The sequence below is a fragment of the Euphorbia lathyris genome, chromosome 4, assembly GCF_963576675.1.
Source record: "Euphorbia lathyris chromosome 4, ddEupLath1.1, whole genome shotgun sequence".
NCBI classification, from domain to species: domain Eukaryota; kingdom Viridiplantae; phylum Streptophyta; class Magnoliopsida; order Malpighiales; family Euphorbiaceae; genus Euphorbia; species Euphorbia lathyris.
In genome coordinates this window covers 88,285,474-88,298,187 of record NC_088913.1, presented here as the reverse complement: position 1 = coordinate 88,298,187, position 12,714 = coordinate 88,285,474, and positions in this window count along the sequence as shown.

Here is a 12,714-nt window from a genome sequence, read left to right as displayed (position 1 = left end):
GCTATATAAATTAAATATTATTATTTTATTTTCACATTTACTTTAAATAATATTTTTTATAGATAAATATAATAATATAATTAAAATTAATATATTATATATTTTATTTTATTTTTTATCAGTAAAAAATGAGGAAGTGACATCTCAGCTCCGTCGTTACTTTTTTTTTATATTATATATAGATATGCAGAGAATTAGAGAGATTTAGATGTAGTACGGATAAAATCTATCTTTTTATAGATAAATATAATAATATAATTAAAATTAATATATTATATTATATATTTTTATCAGATGAAAAGGAGGGAGTGACATCTCAGCTCCATCGTTACTATTTTATATTATATATAGATTATGATTTTCATTTAAAAAACCCAATTGAAATACTAGTATTTGACCCAATTTTAGATCTCCGATTCCAAGGTCCATACTCCGTATCAGACGAGGAAGATTGACCGTTCAGAGCTTCAGCATCCCGATCCATAATATCCTTGCCAAGATTCATGTCAACCCTTCTAGTGACTTCTACCTCCATATCAGAATGGACATCGCCCTCCGTCATATACACACTCGGCCAATTACAAAATTGCCGAATATGACCATATCTCCCGCACTTCGTACAAGCTGTGTGCAACCTTTCATATTCAACCATTTGTTCAGGGCCATCCAGCTCAAACTAGGCAATAAGGGGGTTCATTAGGTTCATTAGGTTAACTTCGCAAAAGGTCCTATTATCATCAACCTTGATCGACTTCCAATATCCTCAATTATAACAAGAAGGACATCCTGATTGTAGTGAAACAAAGGTAAATGGGGTAATCGAATCCATACCAGGGTCGACTCTATTAGTGAATCCGAAGGAGACCAGGTTCGGGCCATAATGTAGTGTCCCTGAATTAACCACGGGCCATCCATCACAACATGTTCCCTATCTAGAGGGTCATCAAACTTGACCACGTAGAATCCATGCCCTAAATCCATCATCTTGAAGCTCCCAATTGGCTTTCACATGTCCATCACACGTTTATGTAGTGCAATATAGCTGAGGTTCTTACCAATGAGATTAATAATCAACGCAGTTTTCCAATGAGTCTCTATTTTTTTCCTCAGTTCAGTTGTAAGCAATACTTTAGGATACAATAGGTTATCCTCGGCGATTTCAATGGCAACTTGGCCGAGCTTGCTGATAGGGGTCAAAAACCCATATATTGTAGTACAGTTTTAGGGATTATTTTGTATATTTTATTTGCTTTAATAGTAATTTATCATTGTTTTGCCAATTTTAGATTTTTAAATTACTTTTTATCATTTTATTAAATATTCCCAACTTTTGTCAAGTATTTTGTCACTTTTAATAAATTAATCTTTATATGTTATTTTGAGCTTTATCTGTGCCTAAAATTAAGAAATTAACCTACAAAAAATAAATCAATTTTGACTTGGTAATTAAAAATGATTTTTGGTAGGATAATTAATTAATTTTGGGTGAATTATCTAAATAATATTTTATGAGATTATGTGCAGATTTTTAGAGATAAAAGTGAAATTTTTAAGGATCAGAACCAGGATGCTTTTCTGACCAGATTCATTGAACCTACTCAAGAGTTCAATTCAAATAAAAATCTTGCATGATATTTTGTTAGATTTTTAGGGATTATCTCTGGACTTTTTGTATTTAAATAATTAGATTTTTTTATCCCCAAAGATAAATTAGTTTTTATTAGATAATGGTTGACGAGTTAGTTTTTCATTAGAATAGCTTTTTATTAATTAGTGTTTCATTAGAATAACTTTTTATTAATTAGTCTTTCATTAGAAATAGATTTTATTAATTAGTCTTTTATTAGGAATAGATTTTAGTTTTTCGTAATAAATAGTTCCATTTGTTAGGAATAAAGAGTTAGACATTTTTTACGGGGTGTTTGGTATTCTATTGTGATAGGGATAAGGATAAAGGTTGGGATAGGGACAAAGATAAATGGTTGGGATACGGATAAAAATATAATAGTCGAGAATTATTATCTAATGTTTGGTATGTGGGATAGGGATAGGGATAGAGATAAAATAATATATTTTACTATTTTTAACCTTATTTAAACTACATAACATTAATTTGAGGGATAAGATGGACTTTTCCATCCTATTACAATTGCATGAGCTTATCTCACCTCCTTATAACACCCTCCTCCTAGGTATATGATTTGAGGTATAAGAAGCTTATCCCTCATCTGTCTCAGTCTTCTATCTCCCAAACAAATACATGATAACTTATCTCGTGTTTTTTTATCCCTATCCCACCTCCTATATTTTTCTAACAAACACCCCGAGAGTTAGTCAGTTTTTGTAGAGAATTATTTTGTAATTAGTTTTTGATCGATCAATTTTAGTTTTTAGTTTTTATATCTTTTATCTTTTGTAAAATCCTAGTCTTCCTCTTTGACGAATCCTCTCGTCCTTTTCTATCCACCATTGAAGAACCTTGAAGCTCCACTCCCCGAGGATTGTTCAAGGCTCCATCCTTAAGTCCTAGAAAGACGCCTGCATTGATAGACAAGTTCCCTGAAAGGGATTTTCTTTATCTTTTACATTCTATTTGCCTCTGATCCATGTTATGAATCCTAGGCTCATTGTATCTTCATAACAACACTTTTCATCTTTAATATTAATTCAGTTTCTTGTTTTGTTCAATTAATTGTATGCTTTAATCTTTGTCTTACGCTTTGCTTAATTGGTTTAACTCATTCATAAGTCCAAACATATACTTGGCACATATTGCAAGCTGAATCTAACCTAGTCAGAGCTTATAGGATTAAGGTCCCTATGGAAGATTAAGCCCAAATTACTGAGCCTTAGAGCTAGTTTCGGGCTTACAAGGGAATCACGCACTAGGAACCATAGAAGGATAGTAGGGTTAATCGCCTTAGGCAAAAGCGACTCAGATTAGGTTAACAATTGGTTAATGAATTAGGTTGAATTCAACATTATCGTATCACTACGCTTCCCTCAGGGTAATTAGATTGTTAAAGGGTAATTAGATTGTTAAAGGATCACTTAGGAGTAGAATAACTTAGGAGTAGATTGATATAAACAAAACTCAATCTCAAACCCGCATAGCCTAGATAACATTAGAAGCTTAATAGCTCAATACTTGCAAAAGTAAATCATGTGGATTCGATACCTGGACTTGTCCAAATTATTACTTGATAATGACAGGGTACACTTATCCCTTACTGAGTCTCATTCAGCGTTAGCTCCGAGACGCATCGCTTGCAGAGGTTTTCTCATTGACGGGATTCATGAAGCACTTCTTTATCGAGCAAGAGATCCCTCCAAGAGAGGCGAGGCAATTTATTTTCATGAGGAGAACCAACATCAACATGTCCGTCCGGTGGTGCACGGGGAAGTCGCAGGAAAGAGGAGGATGGTAACGCGACCTCGGAGGCGGGGCTACTTAACGTAGAGAGTACATTAGGGTTTTTTTAATTTTTCTCATTATTAAATGTTATCTGAATAATCATTCTAGTTTTCACTTTCTCTTTTGCAGTTTTTATTCCCTTGTCATTGTTTGCTTCTGTGTCAGTTTTTAGTTTTTTGTTAAAAAAAATTCTTCTTACCTAACATGTTTCTTAAGTTTATACTCTCATAATATGTTTTTTTTTTCATTTGCCTTTTTGTTTTCTTGTTTCCCAATTTCTAACTTTGTTCTTATATGGATTCTATCATTTGTTTCTAATTAGTTCTGTTGATCTTCCATTTTCTTTTTTTTTCGTTCTCTTTCTATTGGCTATGGCTTCCTCCATATAAAGATATATTCATATTTGTTTTCTTTTGAATCAATTCATATGATTAAAGAGAAACTTGTAACTGGAACTTTGTATTCCTTGTGTGCAATTCAATTATTAAAGTCAAGATGGAGATTGAAAAAGAAAATGACACCAAGATTAAAAATTTGGAATGAAAAGGCTTAGAAAAAATAACATAGAAAAATATAAAAATTTACAGCTCAAGGTTCAACATTCAATGGATAAGAGTATGTTTGGAAAGTTTGAAGCTTCCACAAATGTTTAATTTAGTTGGAATATGAGAATTCGTAGAATAAGAATTAGAAAAATAAGTGAAACGCACCTTATGAAAAGGTTGAAAATGGAACTCATGGGAATTGCAGTATCTTCCGATATTGGTTAACATGTATATTTTAAAGCATTATCAAAAACCAACATGGAAATTAGATTGTTTCATGAGAATTTCAATTATAAATTTGAAATTTAGAAGAGGCCAATTAGCAAGTGTGGATGAAAGTAAAAAGGATAAGGTGCAAAAATACTTCTAACGTTTACGATCTGGAGTAATTTTACTCCTAACGTTGGCAGTCAAGAGCAATTTTACCCTAACGTTGGCTAGTTGAGTCGATTTCAGATATTATTATAAAACACGTATATTTTGTTTTTATTCTCCACCAATTGCATATCAGTTCATTTTACAAAAAAAAGATTTCATATTTTCTGTGATTTAATAATAAAATTGGAGATTAATGTCTATAAATTTGGTGAAATATTTTGAATTTTTTTTGTCCAACTTGTATTATAGACGGTAGATAAAAAAAAAAGAATGAATTGCCTACTTATACATAGAAAAAACGTTTCTTTTATTTTCTTTTTGGACTGAGAACACAAAGGTATTAATACAACAAAATTATATTTCTATAAAAGCTTTTAATAGAACTATTGCCCATTTTTTGAGGGATGTGCAAATGTCACGGGGACCAACTCATTGATACCGTGTGGTGCTTACTTTCCCCCTTGAGGTAAGCCATCTAAGAGTTACGCCTCACAATATCTAGAGAGAATTGTGAATTGTGATGATGAAATATCAGTATGATTTCTACAAAATTTCATCACATATAGGAGGCATGTTTTTTTAAGGAAACAAAGCAAGTAACAACGCCAGTTTATCTATTAGGGATGTCCAAAATTAGACCAAGATACTAACCTTAGATCCTTAATTGCACCATGTCTAACGCTAGGGATAGTATGCTCTTGGTTGATAACGTTTTTTTACACTTTATCCCTAAGAAATAATATCACTGGTGTGAGAAAATTGTATTTATTCGGAGTAATTATATGTTTACTACTACTGAAAGATAAAAAAAACTTGACTTGAACTAAAATTGATATTATAATTTATATTTCCTTATATAAAAAATGAAAACTTAAAAATTTAAAAACTAAAAAACTAGAAAACTAGAAAAAAAAAGTTATAGGAAGTAAGATAATTAGAGAAATTCAGTTCTAACAGAATCGAACCGAAATAATTCAGTTCGGTTTGAACCGAACTGAATTAAAATTTGGTTCGATTTGATTTTAAAAAACCCTATTGTTTGGTTCAGTTCGGTTTTTAAACCAAACCGAGTTATGCTCACTCCTAGTCTAGGCCATCTATCCAAATGCAGTCTTGTATTTGAATATGCAACGTCTCTATGTGGCTCGTAATAGCATTAATGTCATTTCAGATAATATGCTTATCAAGATGACACCTCCTAATGTTCCTCTCCATCTGTCTCACTCTTCTCTCATGCTCTGAAAAATGAGCTAGGAGTGGAACCCTCGTTATGCCTACCACTGTCAAGGCAAAAAAGAAACAGAAAGATTAGGTCATGAACTAAATCTTTTCGAGATCAAAAACACACTTTGATTTATTTTTGGAAGAATAATGCATTCATGAAAAAAAATTCCCAGATTACTTCTGTGTATTGGACGTCATATATTTAAAAATAATCTTTGATTATCAATCTTGTACTAATAATCATTTAATTAGAAAAATTTCTAATAATAATTTTTAATAAAGCAAAACACAAGCGTATTCATATATATATATATATATATAATCTAAAAATTAAAAAAGTACAGTCAATTACCTATTAATTTAACTTTTACTCAGACATGCGTCTCTGAAAAATTAATTTTAAAATCTGAAAAAAAGTTTTAATTTTCTGACATTAAGTTTTAATTTATATAATATTTTGGATATTTTGAACAATTTTTACATATTAAAAACTATTTCAGAATACTTAATAAATTAATATCAATTATTCTATATAAAAAAAATGAATTAAAAAATACAGAAAAACCCTAAAATATATCGAGCAAGCTGGGAAAAAGGACGTCGAGATGATGTTGGGAGAAGCCACATGTGTTGTACGCGTACGCGGTGACAAGCGGCACGTGCATGCCATGTCGCCTTCTGAGCAGTTTCAGGTGGTATGACTCGGCCGGTGGGGATTTACGAGGTCTAGGAGTTCGATGGTGTTGTCAGTTTTGGATTTTGACGGCTAGAAATTAGGGAATGACACAAACAGTCGCGGGGCGAATTTAAATCATCCTGAAATTCAAAAAACACATAGATGAAGATATCACTCAACCACGTATGAAAATATTCTTTCAAACTAATAAAAAAAGAATCATTAATCATGCAAAAGGGTTCCTAACAGACGGAACACGGACCTAATGACTCTGATACGAGTATTGAATGTTATACCCATGATGGATAATATTTAACATCTAAGGGACGGGTAATGAACCTAGATCTATCAATTAATATACAACGGATATAGGCTTACCTCTTGTAGCGTAGATCCGTTGATTTGCAATGGAAGAAACGAATTGTGGCTCCGTATCACCGATCTAGATGAAGGTTACACTAGAGGAACAATCACTATAGTTTCACGAACTAAGAATTCACACTAAGATGGAAGGGGCGGCTTAGTTGGGAGAGAAGGAGAGCAATTGCCTTTTAAGGTATTTAAGGTTATGTTCAGTATTTTGTGTCTTAGGTTTAACTAAGATCTATTTATAGCTAGACCAAATTCTAATGAGAAATTTACATATAAATTCACTTTTAAAAAACTATCTACAAGTATGTCAAGTAATGATTTTCAATTATGTCAAACCTAGTAAAATCAGTACTTTTAAAATATTTTAAGGATTAGGAGTCTAGAATATATTTTCTAGTGTTTATGATTTATGAATTAGGGTCCAGAATTGTTATAATATGGTGTAAAATCATAATATATAGAAGATAATGACATACATATTAAGAATTAAGTTTGGTGATATGACCTAGTTGTAATTTTATGCTCAATTATAATATTCATGTATTTGACCCAACTCTAATCCCTAATCCATAAGATTACAGCTGGCGTAATGGAATGGTAAATGGGTCAAGACCTATTTAATCCGTTCATTCCTAAAAAGAAAAATAATAAAGTATCTTTATTATATATAATATATTTAATTATATATATATATATATATATATATATATTATAGAAGTTTTCACGTTAATATCAATAACAATTTCTTATGGTATTAAAATCCCACCTAATTAACGTTCATCAACTGTTCACACTTCACATGGTATTCTTCGTAAACAAAAGCTAAATTAATGTTATGAAATAATTTGAATTTCATGAATATTGAATTTCCTTATCTATATTTGAATTCCATGAATATTGATTTCCTTATCTGTATTTGAATCTTATAAATATTGAATTTCCTTATCAATATTTGAATTTTATAAATTAAGCGATGTCTCTTTCTATCTCTCTTATATGATATGAATATCGAGTTTCCTTATAAAGAAATACTAATTAAGTGATGTCACGAATATAAATTGAATAATATAAGTATTCTATAAAATAATTAATGCAGAAACGCAAATTAAGCACTCAGTCAATATTTCCTTAAGAATAACACTAATCAAGCTTCACCATCATTGCATTGGTGCAATTACAAGTATAAATAGTAGTACTATTTCTCTAATGATTTACACATATTTCATTTTTTCTTCTATTAGGCATACTAGTAGTTATATTTTGGATTGCTAAAGGCAATGAAAAACAACTCTCATCTCCTTCAACTTCAAGAGGATGAATTTTTGATAGAGTTGTTTTGAAGAGGGAGTTGTTAGAAATGGGTGAGGTGGAATAGTTGGAGGGTGTTCAACCATTAGAGTTGCTCTTAGTGGTTTATGAAAAGGGAAAATTACAAAACTAGGTCAAATGGGAGGCCCATTTACATATTAAACCTATTTACTCAACCTACTACATATCTAGACTGATTTTGTGTGACTTTCCCATAATACCCTCAATATTTACGCGCGTCTCGTCCCCTCCCGTCTGACTTCGCAAATTCCATATTATGCGAAGCCTGCGAAGCTAATGTTCATAATAATTGATGAATTTAGTTCGCATATGCGAAGCCTGCGAAGCTAGAGGTTGATTTATTTGATGAATTTAATTCGCATATGCGAAGCCTGTATATGTTTCATAGTGGACACATCATCTGGTGATCGCCCATTTTATCAATACTTGTCACTTTTCAAAGCTGCTGGGATTCTTGTCCTTGTAGGGATCCCAAGTGAATTCAAATTCAGTCCAGCATACATTTTCTATAGATATGGGTATGACATTTTCTATATTCATTGTTTTTTCGTTAAAGTACTATTTGATTTTAATAGTTGTTTTTGAGTTGAATAAAATGTTTTGTTATTATGGAAGACTAAAGCATAAAAATTATCACTCGTTGACACCAACGTTGCATAAGAATTTTGATTTCAAAGCGTTTCAAGTTTCCAAGATGTTTCGGAAATCGAAATTCTCTGAAAACTTGCATGAAATATTTCGGGTCATGATTCTTTAACCCATGCCCCCTTCGTTCTCATTCCTATTTCTTCAACATTGTTACTAATAAGGTATTTCTACGAATTTTCAATAACTTGAATAAATGTTTTGCATATTATTTATCACATTTTATGGTGATTTTTGGTGAAACAAGTTGCTTGACAATTGATTTTGAATGGATATTTTTGCAGCTAAGCAATGATCTAAACCTTGAGCCTAATGGGAAATGAATTTATGGAATCATCTAGAGAACCGTGCCAATAAATGCAATGACATTGGTTGAAATGTTCCTAGAATCGGTGAGTAAGTGAGAATTAGCCCTAGTTCTCAATACATTATATATGCAAGGATTCAATTCGGTGAAATTTTCCAACAATTGTTACCAAAGCATGCATAATTCATGTACTTGAAACTGGAAAATTAGGACACATGAAACTGGAACATTATGCAAAACAAACACCGTCAGATAGTGAACGTTTTGCTGTGCTATACATCACTAGATGTCAACGCCATTAATAATCAAGGCGAGACTGCAATGGATCTGGCAGATAAACTCCAACATGGAGAGTCAGCATTCAAAGTCGAGGAAGGTCTTGCGAAGGGCAGGTGCAAAGCATGCTAGGTAACTGAAACTAATAGAAGAGTTTCTGGTATTGCGAAAGAAGTAAGGAAACATCACAGGGACGCTGTTCAAAACACCACGAATTCGGTAACAGTCATTGATGTTCTCTTTCCTTCAATTGCTTTCTTGGCTATATTCAATGTGATCGGGCAATATTTAACCCGGTCACTGTGCAATGCCGACTAGTACAGTAGTCCCTATCTGTTTCGCATTGAACTGGTAGAAGATGGACATTCTATGGACTTGGTAGTTGGTCGTCATCGTCTAAGGAAGGAAACCATGAAAACATCCATAGATAGCCTAAATTCCCCCATTTCCTTACAATATAATAATGAAATAACAGCATATAACTCACAGAGCCTAGCCTAGCCTAGCCTACTTTGTTCATTTTCCGATATTGATTTGGAGAGATTCATCGTAGTGAAAAGTAGAGCATTATGCTGATTCATGTTTTGTATTAATCAGATATTAAGAGATTGCAGCTGATTCATGTTTTTGATGATTTCATCTTTCCTTATATTAATGATAGCTTAATTTTGTATTAATGTTATATGTTGATGATAATAATAACTTCTTATGTCTTATTACATAGCTATTTCGCAATGATGTTGAATTTAGGACACTTCTATGTATGCTTTTGATTGCTTGTTATTTGCCACAACTATATATTTGTTTTCATGGTGCACCATCGTTGACAACAATATATGTATATATCAACTATATATGTATATATCCATGACGCACCATTGTTTTTAAGAAGTTGACGATGAGTGTCGAATACTCCGTGGACACACGGTAGGACACACGGTATGCATATTGGGACAAACCAAATAAGTGTCCCTTGATTCTCCATATGTTTTTAATAAAATAAAAACCTTAAAATATTTATTTATTTGTATTGAAAATATAATTAATTTACTTGTTTTTATGAGTATTTAATAAAGTATAAATAAATTTTATTATAAGATTGTCTTGAAAACTTAAATTAACTTTAATAATAGTAATTTGTGGGTTTTTATTTACACCTTTTTTATTGTGAACAAGTGAAATAACTATATCCGATTCGATCGCATAATAAATAAGAAGAATGTTATATCGAACGAACAAAATTTTAGTTCTTAGGAAACTCTATTCCAATAATTACATTTGAAAATTGCTCCAACAAAAATAATCATATTGATTCCACCAATATCCCAAACGGACTCAACTTTGATTCCTGTGGTGTCCAAAGACTGCAACCATTCAGATTTACTTTCCTCGAGAATGGGGCAGCAGTTAATATTGATATGCGCAGTATTGTATGACTGTAGCTGTTGATGGACACCCGAGATGCCTATAATAATTAGTTAACCATTCTGGCAATGCTTCTATTGTTGTGAATCTGTTATCTTCAATGATTTCAAGGCAGTGACATGTTGAGGTTAGATTTGGCAAAAAAACACATTGCACGACCAAAAAAATCAGATCCCCATATTTCTAACTCCTCACGGCATGGAAGATCTTTGATTCGATTCAGATACCAAAATCATCCAACTCCTCGGAGAATGCGCCAATACTTCAATTTTGCAACCTGAGTGAGATTGCATAGTATCTACTCTGGGAAATATCTCAATCTTTTACAACAATATATCTCTAAGGAAGTTAAACAACTTAGCTTCCCTAAATCATATTAAATGTCAGCCATTCACATCTTCTCACACTCAATTCCATGAAACAAATGTCAGATAGACTTGTAAGAAAGCAAAAGGACTGCTGCTTAGCAGTTAGGAGCCTCAGTTCCTCTGATTTCTAGCTTTAAAAGTTCAGACAGATCACTCATTGGAAAACCTATCAATTTAGGACAAGATTGAATGGAGAAATTTTCGAGGCAAGGAAACACAACCACCTTATTGTCATCCGATGGAGAGCTCCATTCTGTCAAATTCTCCATCTGGCTCATAAACAATGATCTCAATGCTGGAAACAACCTCATGCATCCAATGCTTGAACAAAATTACTTTCAGTTCCTGAAGCTTGAACAAAATAGAATCTGATGAGAAATAAAAGTACAACTTTCAAAAATATAAAAAGATTACAGACAACACCTTCAGCCAGTGAAGAGAACCAGTAATTTCTTCGGATGGGCAGGCTCAAATCTAGTATCCTCATACTAATTAGCAATTTTCTGCTCAAATCTAGCTTGGAGCCAGTTTGACCAAGTGGTCTAAGGTTCGATTCCTCGCGGCCCCATTTGTTGATTTAATTACTGGAGATGGTAATACGAGCCTGTTTTGTGCACGCTTCAAGTCCAGTGGCATTCGCGTGAGGGGGTGTGTCAGATATTAATATCAAGTGAACCTTTAACTATAACTATAAGATTGAGCTTCTAGTTCAAATTGTTCCATGACAATTAGTTTTTTCAATGCTTGAGCTAATTAACATTACATAAGCTTAAAATGATTGAACAAACCCATTTCAGAAGTTCGATTAGTTCATATTATGGACTAAGGAAAGAGATACAATGCAAATTTATAAGTGGCATCAAAGGAATTTAAATGCATACTTGTGTTTTCAACATTACATAAGCTTATCAGTATGGATTTATGAATGAGTGCAGGTAGTTGAGCATTTATTTTGTTAGTTTAGTTAATGCATTTGTACCCAATAAAGAAGCAAAAAAAAAAAAAAAACGCTATTGAGTAGAAATAATATTCAATTAGTCAAAAAAAGAACAAGACTAAAACTGACCTTGGGGTTTTGGCAGGTCTTAAGAAAGGTGCAACTTTCAGCACAGAATCTGATGACACATAAATGTACAACTTTCAAAAATATAAAAAAGATTCCAGTAGTTTCAGATAATAGTACCTGAGGAGGAGCAGGCTCAAATCTGAAGCAGAAAACTGCTAATTAGTTTTTTCCATGCTTGAGCTAATTAACAACATTATATTAAGTGGCATATTAGGAAGGAAATACATTACAGATTAGACATATTACGAGGGGCTAACGAAGAGATACATTAAAATGATTGAACAAAGCCATTTCAGAAGTGCGATTAGTTCATATTACGAGGGGCTAACGAAAGAGATACAATGCAAATTTATAAGTGGCATCGAAAGAATTTAAACGCATTCTTGTGCTTTCCCAAGCGTGGTGGACATAATTTTAGTCTTTCTTGTTTAGCTATTTCATCAGTGATATCAAGCAAACTGCAATAAAAGAGGAGAATAGACAATCATTAGAATAGATTACCCACTGAAATATGTCTCGCTTGAACAACGATTACTATCTTAATGCATAGGAATCAATTTCTTTCGAGAGTCCCTCTTTCTTCTTGGATTCTGCTAATTTTTTTCTGCTGTTCTTCAAGTCTAGCTCTCTTATTCAACTCAACTTGAGTCACCCTCTTGGGCTTTGCAGACCTGCCACAGGCCATGTA